Source organism: Miniopterus schreibersii (assembly GCF_964146895.1).
Source record: "Miniopterus schreibersii genome assembly, chromosome: 1".
Lineage (NCBI taxonomy): Eukaryota > Metazoa > Chordata > Mammalia > Chiroptera > Miniopteridae > Miniopterus > Miniopterus schreibersii.
The window spans coordinates 152,373,809-152,390,017 of record NC_138101.1 but is presented as its reverse complement, the minus strand read 5'-3'; positions in this window follow the sequence as shown (position 1 = coordinate 152,390,017).

Below are 16,209 nucleotides of genomic sequence, written 5' to 3'. Positions count from 1 at the left end.
TTCCATTTATATAAATTGTCTAGAGTAGTCAAATTTATACAGGGTGGGGCAAAAGTAGGTTTACAGTTGTGAGTACACAATTTGTATTATTCTTGTATTATTGTTTATCAATTATTGTATTATTTTTCATATGAACAACTATAAACCTACTTTTGCCCCATCCTGTAGAAACAGAAAGTATAATTGTGGTTTCCAGATGCTGAAGGAGGGGAAAATGGGGAGTAGTTGTCTAATAGGTACAGTTTCAATTTTGCAAGATGAAAAAGTTCTGGAGATCGGTTGTACAGCAATGTAAATATACTTAACACTACTGAACTTTACACTTAGAAATTAAAAAGATGGTAAATTTTGCTATGCATTTTATTACAATTTTTAAAAAGATATATAATAAAATCTTACAAAAGACAGTTAGTTATATATATATACATATGTGTGTATATATATATACATATATATAAAAGCATTGATTTCTCGACTTACTGAGAAGAACTTTTTTTACCTACATGTATATCCCTGTGTCTTTCTCATAATTGTATCCCCAGCCCCTAGCAAAGATTCCGTACATGCTATTAAATGTGTTCAATGAATAACCATTGATTAAATAAATGAAAGTACCCCTGAGAATGAAGACTGTATTTCGTTTATCTTTAGACCCTAAGACAGTCTGTGGCATGTAGTCAATGCTCAAAAACATTTGTTTATTCACTTAACAAATATATAGTGCTCAATTGTTGGCTAAAACAGTCCCTACCCTTGTGGAACTTACAGACTGATTGGAGAGACAGAAAATAAACAAGTAGATAAACAATCTAACATACCCAGGCTTTTGCCTTGGCCTCCAGTTAGTAGTAATAATTGTAAGGAAGTTAATAGCAGAGATAGCAGTAGTAGCAATACTCCTAAAAATTACTACTTCTACCAACAGCTATTACTTCTAACGTTAGTTGCTATTTTTAGAGTATCTACCAGACACCGGTCATATAGCTTGCAATAATTCTTCTAAGTCTGACCCAGCCCTGTGAGCTCTGTACTAGCGGAGAACTGCTCGCTGCCGCAGCACTTCACACTTCCACTGTTCCACCACCCAGGCAAGACTGAAGTCCTTTCAGCCCCTCAGATATGCCATAGTCAGTTTGTTCTGAACCACGCATATGCAGTTCTGCCTCCTGGAAGACCCGTGAGCCCCACGGTGCCTGGGTAGGTCCTGTTCATCACTTCCTTCGGGGAAATTTCTTTGACCCTTTCCCTGGACTCCTCCTTTGTGCTCCCACAGCACCTTGACCTTCCTCCATACCAGCACTCATAGCACTGCTTTGCCTGTTCACTTATCTGTATCTCCTCTTAAGAATGTAAAACCTATGAGGTCAGAGACCACATTTATTTTGTTCACTGCTGTATCCTCCAGGGACACTGGAATGCTCTTCCAGTCTCCAGGTTTCCCTTCTCTGCCTTCTGTAATCTTCTGTTTCTAATAGCCTGTGTCTGCAACCTTCTTTGGAGGACTAGCTTTAAGTCAATGGAGCCATTTTGCCTGCACGGATCAAGAGCTGGAAGGGTCTGGAGTTTATATTCACCCTTCATCCACAGGACGGACCTTACCCACTGACTGATGGTACTGGAGTATGGAAGGCCAGCTCCCTTTGCCATTAGTTCCAACAAATATTGGAGGATGACATGCATTCTGGGTTCTCCTGTGGTATTCGGCTAAAACTACCCTCTGTGAGACTTGACTGTATGTTGTACCTTGCCTGGCTCCTTCCCCTTTGGTGTTTCTACCCCTAGGTTATAGGTTTCTTCTGGAAGCAATCCTTTATAAATCATTCCCATGCAACTCCTTGTCTCAAGGTCTGTTCTGGCAAGCCCAACCAAGACATTCCGTTAAAAACTAGTAATGTTATGTGGAGTGAGGTGATACAAAGTAGAATCCAATGAGTGTTTGTAAAATTAATCAATCACTAGTGACAGAATCCAACAAGGTAGGTATATTTCTCCCCATTCTACAGATAAGGAACCTGAGGTTAAGAATAATTAAATATTTGCTCTAACTTACGCATCATTGGAAGAGTCAACCACAGGCCTATCTATGGCTCCCAAACTGTACTTTTTGGCAACATTATATTTCTCTCAGCCCTAATTCAATGATTTGGGAAACAGAAGGAGATGCCATACCCCTTGGGTCTCTTCTGGTACTTAATTCCCTCTTTGTGGTAGCTTCCTCTAGAAACAACATTCACTCAACAAAGAACCTTCACAGCCCTGGGAAGATTTACTGCTCCAACCTGATTTATCAGATGACATTTGTGGAGTTCAATCTTGTTATCAACTATCAGGAAATATTCAAAGTGTCAAAGCCAAATAGAGATCTACTCTGTAACACAACACGAGGGGAAGAAATCTGCAGAAGTGTTCCATGGTATCAGGCATTGCCAAGGAGAGGGAGATAAAAAGTAATAGCCTAATTTTCGCTAAGTGATTGCTCTCATAAAGTAAAAGAGAACTTGTCCTTACCAGGACATTAACCCTGCATTGCTCAGACAATTAAGGAAAGTCATAAATTAACCCATAATCATAATCTGAAAAGAAAATTTATCTTAGCACAGAGGGTAAGAAAAGGAGAAAGTTATATTGGGGGGGATGCTTCACCAGTTCTATTTTGCAAGACAACCCACGACCCTCATGCCTTTATCCTTACGACTCTTTTACCCCATCACGCCATTTCATCTTTTTTTTTCTCTTCTTCTTTCTCTATTTACCTTCAATTTAGCCCCAAAGCCTCAGGTTTTAAGACTTAAAAATGTCTCAAAAAGTAGAACTGATGAAGCCATTCAAAAAGAATATTGAATCGCGTTAATATGAAAATTCATTTAAAGAGTGTGCCTTTTCGCTAAAAACTACAAAGATCCTTCAGGGCTAGATAGAAATGAAACTTGTAACTTTAAATAATAAAATGATTATGAGATTGTGGGGTATTATCTTTGATTCTATTTTTATTCCCTTTGTTATTTTTAATTACAATATTGAGCAATAGATACATATTTGGGAAGAGAGGAAAGCGTTCAAGAAAGCAGGAGGGAGGTGCTGATCTGTGTGCCAGGCCCTGTAAATATGATTTTATTGAATCCTCATTGTAAGTCTGTCAAATAAGTACTGTTATTTCCATTTTACAGATGTTGAAACTAAATGTGAGGTCTCACCCTCTTTCAGAACCAGGCTTTAGTGCCGGCTCTATTTGTCTCTCCAAAGACCAAGATTTGGGCTTTGAGATGAGGAATGACCAAGGAAAAGAGATGGATCATGGACACAAAAGACTTTAAAAACACTTAAATAAAGCTCTTGCTGTTCCATAGACCTCTAGTAAATAATGGTGTTGAAAGTGAGATCATTTCTGAATCTCTTTTGGCAGATGATGTTTTTCTTGCAACAATCTTAAAGGGAAGAGAGTGAGAAGAACAGGACAAGAGAGGGAGGCAGGGCATCGGGTCATGAAGAAATAACAGAAATGATTCTCCTTTACCCTTTAGCCCACCAGTGAGACAGTCTGCATGTACTGCCTCAAGGGAGGGGTGACATGGCAAGGAAGATTTCTGGTATTTAAGATTCTGAAGTCTAGGAAACAATAATTTGGATGCATCGATAACAAACTTAGGAGAATATGAGTTAAGAGCAAAGCTTTTGTTCCTGGACAGTACCCCATGGACCAGCAGGAGGAGAGAAGACAGAGGACAGGATGAGTTAGAGAAGATTTTGTGACGACGTAGACTCTAGGAGTGGGGTCAGTGTCTAGGGACAGCCACCCAGATGGCAGCACTGGCCTCCAACTTGCTGCCAGAGCCTCCAACATCACCGCCCCCAGGAGCTTCACTGACAACCACAGCCTCCTGCTCCACAGAAGACGTGTCCTTGAGAACAAACAACGCAGAAGACTTGGAGCCTGAGAAAATACAAAATGAGAAACAGGGTTGGAGGCAGGGCAGGCCAATGACCTGCACTGCTTCTCACCATCTCCGGAGATCCAGTCCCCTCGGGGTCCTTAGAAAACAGGGAAGTGCAGCTCCAGCAACATGCCCCAAACCAAGCCCTTGATACAGTTTCTCAGAAATAAATGGAATTCATGAATTCCAGCCACTTACAAACATAGTAGGGTGACTTTATAAAGAGGGCAATGTGACTTTAAAGTCTTTCTAGGTTCTTGGATTCCATAAAACTGTAGAAAAAAAATTTAGGGAAATTTTCAGTGGAGGCTTTGATATTAAATTTCTGCACTTAGTCAAAGTCTTTGTATTTCTCTTGGGGTAGGGGAATTGGGGAGGAGATTAATCAGAGAATTTATATGCATATATGCAAAACCCATGGACACCGGCAATAGTGTGGAGAAGGTCTGGGCGAGGAGGGCAGGTGCAGGGTGGAGGGGATCAACTGGGGGGAAAAGGGACATCTGTAATACTTTTAGCAATAAGGATAAATTAAAATAAATAAATAAATAAGCCCAAAAAAAGTCTTTGTATTTCTCTTTAATAAGATCCTAATGTTTGAGTTTGCCTGAGTTGTATGTTATTTCTAAATAGTGGCCATCACTTGTTTATGAGCACATTAAGAGTATTAATATGTGTCCTCATTTTTTGACAAATATCAAGCTAACAGACAAGTTAAAAGAAGCAGAAAACAATGTATATCCTTTACTTCTGCTTGTGTGGCCTAATAAAATAGCATACTTATAACACTTTAAGAGATCACATAACGATCTCAGGATATTGCCTGACACATGGTGTTGGATCATTACTTCTGCCATTTAGGTATGTTGGTTGCCAAAAGTATCTGGAGTTTATAAATACATCATGATATGCACAAAAGGCATTTTGATGAAAACATGCTAACGTCTCAAAAACTGATAGTTTACTTTTTATAACAACATAAGCATAAAGCTACTCATTATAACATTATTATAGCAGCAAAACATTGGAAAAAACCTCTGTGCCTATCACTAGACTCTGGTTGAATAAACTATGTTGCTTCTGCACAGCAATCCAAAAGGGTGAGAAAGATCTCAATGAACTGATATGGGTACGTTGTTAAATTAAAAAGTGAAGTGCAAAGAGTGATTTATAGGACACATTGATATAATAAGAGAGTAGCCCTTTGTATGAAAATTGTGATATTTTCCTGTTTTTCTTTTAACTTTTTTATAGGTTTGTTTCCCAGGTAGATTATATAGCACACTACTTCTGCATATGAAAAGAGAGGAAATTATATATATATGTACATATATATCCATATATATCTTCTATATCTATCTATTCTTATTTTTGCAAAAAGAAACACAGACAGAACACATTAGAAAATAATAAAAATAGTCCCTTCAGGTATAAGTAGGAATACAGTCAAAGGGAAAGGGATGGGAAGGAGAGCTCTCTGAGTATACTTTCTTATATAGGTTTGATTTTTGTAGGGTGTTCTAAAAGAAAATTAGCCTTGGCTCTTCAAAAATGTCAATGCAAAAAAAAAAAAAAACAACAACAAATGTTTTCTAGAGTGAATGAGAATAAAGAGACATGACAACTAAGTGCAAAATATAATCTTTTATAGGCTCCTGTATCATATATCTCTATGTATCTATGTAGATCATATTTATATATCTAGATAACTAACCTATCTATTACACACACATAGTACAATGTGAACAATTGGTAACATAACAATTGTAACATTTTAAAACCACTAACACATCATAGTTTTAACTTGCAATTCTCTTTCTATAGTTTTAATTTGCAATTTTCTCTTTAAGAACAAGGTTGGACCTGTTATGAGCCATTTGTATTTCCTTTCCTGTGAATTATCTGTTTATATTATTTGCCCATTTTTATTTTACTGATTTATAAGACACATTGATATAATAAGAGAGTAAGCCCTTTGTATGAAAATTGTAGATATTTTCCTGTTTTTCTTTTAACTTTTTTATAGGTTTGTTTCCCAGGTAGATTTTTCTTTTTAATTTACTGTAGACAATAGTTATTCAGTCATTTCTTTTTTGTTATGGTGTTTAGACTATGCTTACAAAGGACATCCTCGCTCAAGATGCCACCCATGTTTTCTTCAAGTATTATATGGTTTTATTTTATATGTATAATTAAATATTTAAACCACTTGACATTTATATAAGTGTAAATGAAGTAGGAATAAAGCTAAATTTTTTCCAGATGACTATAGCATTGTTTCAACACCATGTGTTAAATCATTTATTTTTCCCCATTGCTAAATTCTTAAATGTATTTGAGTCAATTTCCTATATATTATCTCCTTTAATCCTTAAAATCGTCTTGTAAGATAGGTGTTGTTACAGATGACGGTACTTGGGACAGGGAAATCTTGTATATCAGAGTTAGGAAAACATGACAGCAATAGAACATGGATATGAATGAAGACTTAAAAATTTAAGACCATGCCAATGCATTTGTATTAGATAAAAGCTTCATAAATTAATAAATTTCATGGTATTTATTATAGCTCTAGCCAAAAGAAATAATACATGCAGCAAATGCCTTGTTAAAAAAATACCATGTTATTGGCTAAATTATTAGCAAACAGTGACCCAAATTAACAAGGTAGTAAGCTTGCTGACTTGCTGATGGGGCATTTTTTCAGAAGTCATCTGTGCCAGGTAAGCCTTCCCAGCAGGATAAGAGAATGCATTGTGCTTAGAAGGATGGGGGATAGGGCTCTGACAATCGCTCGGGGCTCAGAGAAGTGTTTTATTCCTGAGGCCTCCTTCAAGCCCTGCCACCTCCCAGCCCCGTTTGAGAAGCTAGTAGACAGAGACCTGCACCATGGGCCCAGATGCCCTGCGTTATGACCGAGGCAGAGTCGGGCTCGGGGTCCTCTGCTGCTGCTTCCCTGCAAGCTCTTCTTTGCTTTAGGCCATAGCTCTTAGGCACCCAGGAGGTTGCCGATTATCCAAATTTCTTTGCTCCCAAAGAAATCGGTGTTCATGGCAATGTGGCCTGCAGCAGGTTGGAGTCTAATTTCCTCCAGCAGCTAGCGAGCCAGAGGCGTTAGCTTTGCATGATTAAGGAAGGTCTGAAAGGCCTGCCAGCGCTCCTCTGATTTTCATTTTCCAAGGTTTATGTTAGGGAAACGAGGTCAGGGAAGGTCGACTCTGTCCACTGACCACGGATCCGAACAGGTGAGTCCAGAAGACTTAGCCCTGATGTAAACCTGAACACAGAGGCAACTGACCTGTCTCTGGGGTTAGCAATAAAAAGCAAATACACCGAGGTCCTTTTACTTATATTTTTAATAGAGCAGTGGTATGGGAAAAGTAACGCAGATCACATCTGAATCCCCCCAAAAAGCTCCACTTCTGAGAGTTCTCTTTGCCGACAACCAATTATTAAAATATGAAATCAAAAAGAATCTCCTCTGCTCCCCCAAAAGTTTAATGAAAAGTGTGTTCTAACAAACCTGGTATAGACTCAGATTCAAATCAGTCCATCAATCCATGAATCGATACTTATCAGAGACTCTGACAAAATAAAATATCGACTCAGATGAGATTCCCTTCAGAGAATAATTTGATGTTCTCATTTTCTCCTGGTTCAGTAATTTAGGAAAACGTGAGGTGTGACTATAAAGTAATGATACTGATTCCACTTGTCACACAGGAAAATCAGCCTTGTCATATATGTAATTCTAGTTACTTACATAATTTGGGACCTTGTCACTTGTATAAACTGGGACACTTTGCGGGGCAGGGAAGAAAATTTTTGTTATGGGTTATATCTCAAGGTAATATTGAGGCTGATTGAATTTGCCATTCCTTTAAATTAGTAGATTGAGTTTGATTTTAGTTTTAGAGTTTTATGGGTTCGAGTGTTTGAAATGTATCTAGGATCTCCGTGAGAAGGCAGTGTGGTGTGCACATGTGCACGCACGTGTGTGTGTGTGTGCACGTGTGTAGTGACGGTGTGAGGAAGGTGGGGATGCAGGAAGATATTTAAAAAAAGTGAAAACTCTTAAAAGGTTTTGCAGTCTAATTCAATATGCAGTAACTAACGACCTCACCACTAACGACTGTGTGATTGTGGGCAAGTTTTTAAGCTTCTCTCTGCTTGTTTCCTTACCTATAAGACAGCGATAACAGCACCTACCTTCCATGCTTAGTGTGAGGCTTAAACAAAACCATGCATGTGAAGTGTTAAGCACAGTCAACGTTAAACTTGATGATGATAATAATAATAATAATACCACAATAATATTGCTAAGGGATGTTGCTGCTTTTTTGCAACAACCACACTGTCATCAGCTCCCAAGGTTTTTTGTTTTTGTTTTTGAACTGGAAGAAACCTTGACTTTCAAAGTTCTTTGGTTCCAATGTTCCTTTCAAAAACATTGTTTCACGGGGAAAGAAACTAGCCCATAAAAGAAATGTGACTTGACCAATGTCAGTGAAGAAGGGAGGCCTAGAAAGAACCCAGTCTGCTGACTGCCTCATGTGCTTAATGATGGGGGAGGGGAAGAAATTTTACACTTTACAGTGAGTGGGTTGCTCAAAAAAAAAAAACCAGTCCAAGAATGAGTGCCGTCAAAGCAGTTTGAGGCACGTAAAGGGTGGACATTAAGTAAAGCCAGTCACCAGCCAGCAGCATTCATGGATTGATTCCTGTGTGAAGGGCACTGCATTCTGTACCGAATGGGAGAGCTCTAGTCCTATTCTCAAGGCATAGACGTGCACCTGGTGTAGGCTGACCTGAATTTTTCTGTAAACGCTTTCCCCATGTGGTTGCTTAAGCAGCTGTTAATCGAAAGGCAGAACTCCATCCCCAGCACCATTCACTCCTGCAACTTCACCAGCACTCACTCCCGGGTGTGTCCCTGAATGTCGCAGCCCCCTTTCACTGTGTAACACTTAGGCAGCTCCCAGACTGAGAAAGGCTCTTGATTCTGAAGTACAGGCTACGGAACTATGCTCCACACTACAAAGAAAACCTGTTTAGTGTACAAGAAAAATAAAGCTATCATTTTCTTATTTTAGGTGAGAAATTCATTAACCCTAAAACTTGGATATTTAATTGCATTCAATGTTTTTGAATTATAGTATTATTTCTCCCTGGAAATGGTAGCAAGATCTCTAATAAACCTCCTGGTCCACAATATGAGAGCTGCAATGATTTTTTTCCTGTGCCCCTGTTTCTGCAATAGGTCTCTTGTGTTATCAGAGTGAGAAAAAATGGATTTGGCATTCTAGCTGAGCTCCAGGCGCCCACGCATCGATACAGCATATACACTTCAAAGAACACTAGCCAGCAACTGAGAAAGGTCCTCCAGCAGTCCCTGGCCAGCGTCTCTGTGGGTGTTTTATCGCTGGGTTGGTCTTCACTCCCTGCCCCCACCTATCCTCTACTTAACATTCATCCTTATTGCAAATCATATTTTTTACAATTAATCATCTGTTCTTCCTCTGAATTTCTTTTAGAAATTTAGGGGCGAAATAGGAATAGTCTTATTTCCAGCGGGTAGATTCCTTATTCTTGGTTGTTGTTTCTATTTACACCATAAGTATGCTTTAGATAAAGGTGTCTTACAGGTATTTTTGTGGTCCATGCATATGTGTGTGCTTGTATGAGGAGTGAGGGTCGCCAAAAGAAGTATAAGCTATCTTGAGCTATAAGAGAAGTAGTAATTAAGAGGGAATTTCAAAGGGGATTTTTCTATCAACTGACTAAGTTTTATGAACAGTCGGGCACATTAAAACATCAAGACAAGCAAACGGCCTCCTCTGAGTTGCATTTTTCAGGCCTTAAGTTTTTGCTTATACAATGGCAGGCAGGGAGGTTCCCAATGTTGGATTCTTAGGCCACAAGCAGCACAAGTAAATGGAATCAGAAACAGATAGATAAATACATAGATAGATGATAGATAGATAGTTGGATAGATGATAGATAATAGACACATACATACATACATACACATGGATAGATACATAAATACATATACAAATACATATATACACACATATATACGAAGAGACAGACAAAACAGAAAATAATGAAATCAAGTGAATTATTAGAAAAAGCAAAACATTAACACTTTTAAAAGGAAGATACAAACTCTCATTATTACCAACTATAGTTACTCTAACAATATGTTTTATAGTTTTGCCTGTGGTTCCCCTCCCCCAAAAGAAATATTATTCAGGAATTTATAATAAACAAGGGAGTGACAATAATACCTATAGAAGCAGCCTATAAACATACAAGTTTTGTACAATTTTTCATTGAAATCTTACATTTTTTATTGTGTATTAGTAAATTTTTCTATTAGATTAAACCCAGTTACCCAGTAGATGGGGAAATTCTCTTATCTCCACCTGGCCTTAGAAGTCTTCCTAGAAGAGGAGGGTTTTCTCACAAAATGCCTCATAGCCAAGAGCTCCAGAAAAAGAAAGAAAGAAAAGGGGCTTTTGTTTAAACTGATCTGAACAAAGAAGAAGAAAAAAGCTATGACTCTTCACTCCTGTCTTTAAAAAATCTGGTCTGTAAGGATTTCTCTTCCTTTCCATCATAAGAATGACGTTTGTCCTGTGACACATGTGCTGTTTATGCAACTATCTGAGGCAATAAAATGAAACATACATACATTAGTATTACTCATTGCACTCAAACTTTGGGCCTGAAATCAAGCAAGCAGCTTCTCATTCTCCGTTTTCCTGAGTTAGAAGTCTAAGAAACCCGCCACACTGTGCATCAGTAAAATAGGGCATGCATGCCTTAGGCTCCTTAAGGCCATTTTATTCACTTGTCTATAACACACTTGTCCTAGAAATCCGAAGATGGTAAAGAATATCGCACATTCCTTACTTTTAGCATTTTTAAAGCATCACTCAGACGTCCCCCCCTCCACCCCTGCCCCTATGATTCAGTCACTCCATATTGTAATACTTTGGTGATTATTGATTTGGGGCCAGGGCTGGGGCGCAGTACAACCGCGTGAGCATTCGCTGCCTTCGATTTGACGGTATGCTGCGCCTGGCCACTCCATATTGACAGGCGTCCTCTTACTTTCAGATGGCTGTTCGTTTGCTGATGAACCCGCAGGAGGGGGATCATGACCTTTTCTCTTATCTGGACAGCTCTTAGCTTCACATACATTTTTTTGCTGCAGGGTGTTATTAACAACAGGATGATAGAACAAAGAAATGAAGAGATGGGAAGCACATCGATGTACGAAATTTTCTTTACTGGGACACCCCTGAGGCCCAAGGGGAGGACTAATTATAAAGGTGGTGCCTTTCTCCTTAGAATAACAAATTTTAAGCACACATGCCCACACACACGCACACACGTGCTCCAATGAGGTCATGATTTGAAAATTAAGGGTTATTCATTTCCCTTGTTCACAAGAGCCTGCAACTCTGTGCTCACTGGAAACCAGTTTAGATCTATAAATAGAAAGGAAAACCAAAGTAATTAAATTTATTATACAGCAATCATGAGTTAAGACAAGATACAACATAATTAGATAGAGCATGTTGACGATTAAAATTTAATGAGCTCATTTCTCCTATATTTGAAGGGTGTGTAAGTTCAGTCTTGTAGGATTATTTAGGGCAAAGGTGTCAGAAACAAAGGCAAGTTATACCCAGTCTGGGTTTGAAACCCTCCTTGCCTCACAAGCTTCGTATCTAAACTTAAGGGTCCTCAATGTAAAGAGTATCCAGATATTTTTAAATGAAATCCTGTCTTTAGTTTCTAACTGACTTATTTTCTATTTTCTGTATAGCTCTGAAGGAAAATTTGGAACCTAAATGTATGAAGAATATCTTGAGAGAATATTCTAACTTTCCTTAGGTGTGGAATATTTTCAAACTAAAATTTCCCACATCACAGGTTTCTTCTGGGGCTATTTAGCTTAGCCAATATTCTCAATAATAAGCTAAAATGAAGAGATATGAGTAGCCGTAGGAAAGCTATGGAGCAAAAACCTATGTAATTACATGAGGCTGATCATTGGAATCAGCACTGCGATATTTGCAATACAAAATCTCTGTGACAACATTGATTATTCCAAACTGGTCATTTCTGTTGACTTTGTTTCCCCCTCTGAATAACTAATCCCTTCCTTGCTTTTATGTCACAGATCCTAATACAAATATGTGATAAGTAAAAATTCAACAAAATCCTGTTTTAAAAGATCTTACTTATAAGTTATAGAGGTACAAAATACTATTTGAAAATCCTAACTTCTTTTATTTGGTTCCCCTACATGAAAGATGTTCAATCAGGTTGCTTTTTCCCCTCACAATTTGTTTAAGATAAAATCCCCTCTGGTTTGAAAACATACACATGTGAAAAACACTTGAAAATAGAGATTTAAAATGGAAACAAGATATAACCTTAACTCAAATGGTTCCAGCAGGACTTGGACAATAAACATAAAGTAGTGAAACAAGTCAAAATTTGAATTTCCAATGAGTATTATTTTACATTTCTATATTGCATTTCATCTAAGCATCTCAACCACTGCATAAGCATTAAAGCATTAAATCTTGCACTTCAGTAGAAGAGAATGTTTTTTCCTCTGGAACTCGTGTATCACCTTTGGAGATCACATGGAGAGAGCGGAAGGATTCCCTGGGTAGAGCTGGCCCTGAAGTCATGCCCCTGTGAGAATCCTCCCCTGGTCTCTGATATAATATCCTCAACCTTTGCCCAGGAACCATGACATGGACAGAAATACAGAAGTATAAAGCAAAAAATCACTTATTTATTAACTTGTAACTGAAGAGAACAGCTATTCCCTTCCAGTCTCACATTCGGTTAACTAGAATTTTCTATATGTAGCCATCATCTACATATTTCTACTGCAGTTATGCCTGTTGCTTAAAATTATGACCCTAAAACATAACCCCGGCACCTTTCTGAATCACTGAGGCAGAACCATATTACTTTTATCAGTGTGTCCATGTATCATGAATTTCACTGTACTTAAAATTCTTCCTGAATTGGTCAAAAGTGAGATACATGGATACTTCTCATTAACAAGAGACTCTGATTAGCCAAAACCTTCCATTTCTCTGATGATGCTAAATAAAAATATGACACAAACTGACTGAGATGAGTAAGAAGAATGAACCATAACCTGAATGAATCACAAAAATACCACCTTTCCCATGAATTATGTGTTTTGCTAAGACCCTGTACACCTACCTAAAGAAAGAAAACTTGAGAACTGAACCTTGTCAATAAAATATAATCCGTGGAAAGTCCAAACAGCTACTCCAAATTAACCTCTATTGGCTATGACCCATCTAATTACAGCCCCTTTACCAGACAGATATGTTTAGGATTTTGTTTTTATGACTATATCCTAGAAACAAACACACAGAGGCTGCCAAAATGAGGAGACAAAGAAACATGTCCCAAATGAAAGAACAGAACAAAGCTCCAGAAAAGGAACTAAACAAGATGGAGACAAGCAATCTACTAGATAAAGACTTCAAAACACTGGTTATAAAGATGCTCAATGAACTTAGGGGAAGAGTAGATTAACACAGAGAGAAATTTAACAGCATAAAAAAAGGATATGAAAACTATTTAAAAAACAGAAATGAAGGATACACTAACTGAAATGAAGAATAATTTGCAAGGAATCAGCAGTAGAGTAGATGAAGCCGAGAATCAAAACAGTGATTTAGAATATAAGTGATTGTAAAAACACCCAATCAAAACACCAAAAAGAAAAAAGAATCTAGCCCTGGCCAGGGGGCTCAGTTGGTTGGAATATCATCCCATACACCAAAAGGTTGCAAGTTCAGTCTCCAACTGGGGAGAGTACAGGAAATAACTGATTGCTATTTCTCTCTCACACCAATGTTTCTACCTATCCCCCTTACTCTCTCTCCCTTACTCTCTCTCTAAAATCAATAAACATCCTTGGGTAAGAATTAAAAAAAAGAAAAGAAAAAAGAATCTAAAAACTGAGGATAGTGTAAGGAGCCTCTGGGACAACATCAAGCATGCCAACATTCACATCATGGGGGAACCGAAGGAAAGAGAAAACGCAAGAAATTAAATACATACTTGAAAAGATAATGACAGAAAACTTTCCTAATCTGGTGAAGGAAATAGGCATACAAGTCTCAGAAGCTCAGAGAGTCCCAAACAAGATGAATCTAAAGACGCCTACACCAATACACATTGCAATTAAAATGCAAAAGGCTAAAGACAGAAAGAGAATCTTAAAAGCAGCAAGAGAAAAGCAGTTAGTTACCTATGAGGGAGCTCCCATAAGACTGTCAGCTGATTTCTTTACAGGCCAGAAGGGATTGGCAAGAACTATTCAGAGTGATGAAAATCAAGGACCAACAACCAAGATTATTCTACCCAGTAAAGCTATCATTTAGAATCAAAGGACTTGTAAGGAGCTTTCCAGACAGGAAAAAGCTAAAGGAGTTCATCACCACCAAACTAGCATTACATGAAATGTTAAAGGGTCTTCTTTCAGACAAAGGAGAAAAAAAGATAAAAAATATGAACAATAAAATGGCAATAAGTACACATCTATCAACAATTGAATCTAAAAGACAAAATAAACAAATAAGCAGAACAGAAACAGATTTATAGATACAGAGAACATTTTGACAGTTCCCAGATAGGAGAAGGGTTGGAGGAATGGGTGAAAAAGGGGAAGGGTTTAAGAAGTACAAATTGGTAGTTAGAAAATAGTCTTGGGGATGTAAAGTAGAGCATAGGAAATATAGTCAGTAATATTGTAATAACTATGTATGGTGTCTGATGGTAAGAGGTTTATCAGGATGATCATTTAGTAAGTTATATAATGTCTAACTGCTGTGGTGTACACCTGAAACTAATATCATATTATATGTCAACTGTAATTAAAAAATTTAAAAATGACTTATAATAAAATAGCAAAAATAAAATTAAAATCTGAAAAGACTTAGCCTGGGGCCAATATAAGTATAACCCAATCTCCTATACCTTTTATATTCATGCCCATGATAGAGCACAATCATAACTAACATTTCAAATGATGAGCCAAATGTACTATAAGACCTCAGTTATCAGTATTGCCCCTCTAACATATTTCATGAGGCACCAAAATGGACATTTTGGCAAACATTCCAACAGGAAATAAAATAAAAAGAAATTTTTAACTTAACTGTTTACCAGAAGATTATATCTTTCTGCTTAGTAAATTGGATTTTTATTGCATTTATGGACCCAGTTCTTTTCTCCAGAGGAGATGGAAAGTCATTTTACATATTGAAGGAGAAAAGTGCCCTCAACCTCCTTCCCCTTCCCAGGCTCAATGATACAATGTACCACTGTTATTTTTATGCATAGAATTGACAGCACAGCCCCAAGGGGGCATGACGCTGTCATTTCCAAGATTTTTATTTTACTAACATTGGAATAAACTAATGTGTTTTTTTCTGGCAGCCGTTCAACTTCACTTCAGCTGAAAGCAGCTTTTAGAGAAATGGTAGAAACATTTGTTCAACATTTAACATTTATTGAGCACCTATTACATATAAACCTGATTATAGTTTGAGACTATTGACATATACATAAATAACTATATGATACATATAGAAATAAAGGCTATGCAAAGAAAAATATTACATGTGTTCAGAGAAGGGTGTAGAGTAGGTGTGACCATGAAAAGCTTATTGGAAGAAAGGCAAATAAGAGCTTAGTCTTAGAGGCTGTATGTTACCTGGCCATGTGAGATAGGGAGAGGGTTGGAAGTGAGGGGATAAGGGCCTAAGAATAGGGAAAGAGGCTTCTTGATACTGTTCTTTCCTACAATGAAGGGGGCAGTGAGTCCATAACTCACTGAACAATGAAGTCCTTAAACCCAGGAATTTAGCCTCAGTAAACTTTGTATCACCAGAGCCTAACACAAAGCTGCTCAAAATATATACATAGGGTGTCCCAAAAAATGTATACACACTTTGAATAATTATTAATTCCAATGGGTTAAATCTGAAAAGAAAGAAACATCAATTGAGTTATCAGCTGTCAAGTGTGTATACATTTTGGGAGGATATCCTATATATATTTGAATGTTCAGTGTACGGACTAATGAATAAATAAATGATCATTTTATGTTACAAAGGGGGAAATAAATACAAGTTCCGCCACTCTTTCAAAAGCCAAAGGAGGAAACATTAGCTTTTGATACTAAGGTAGAACC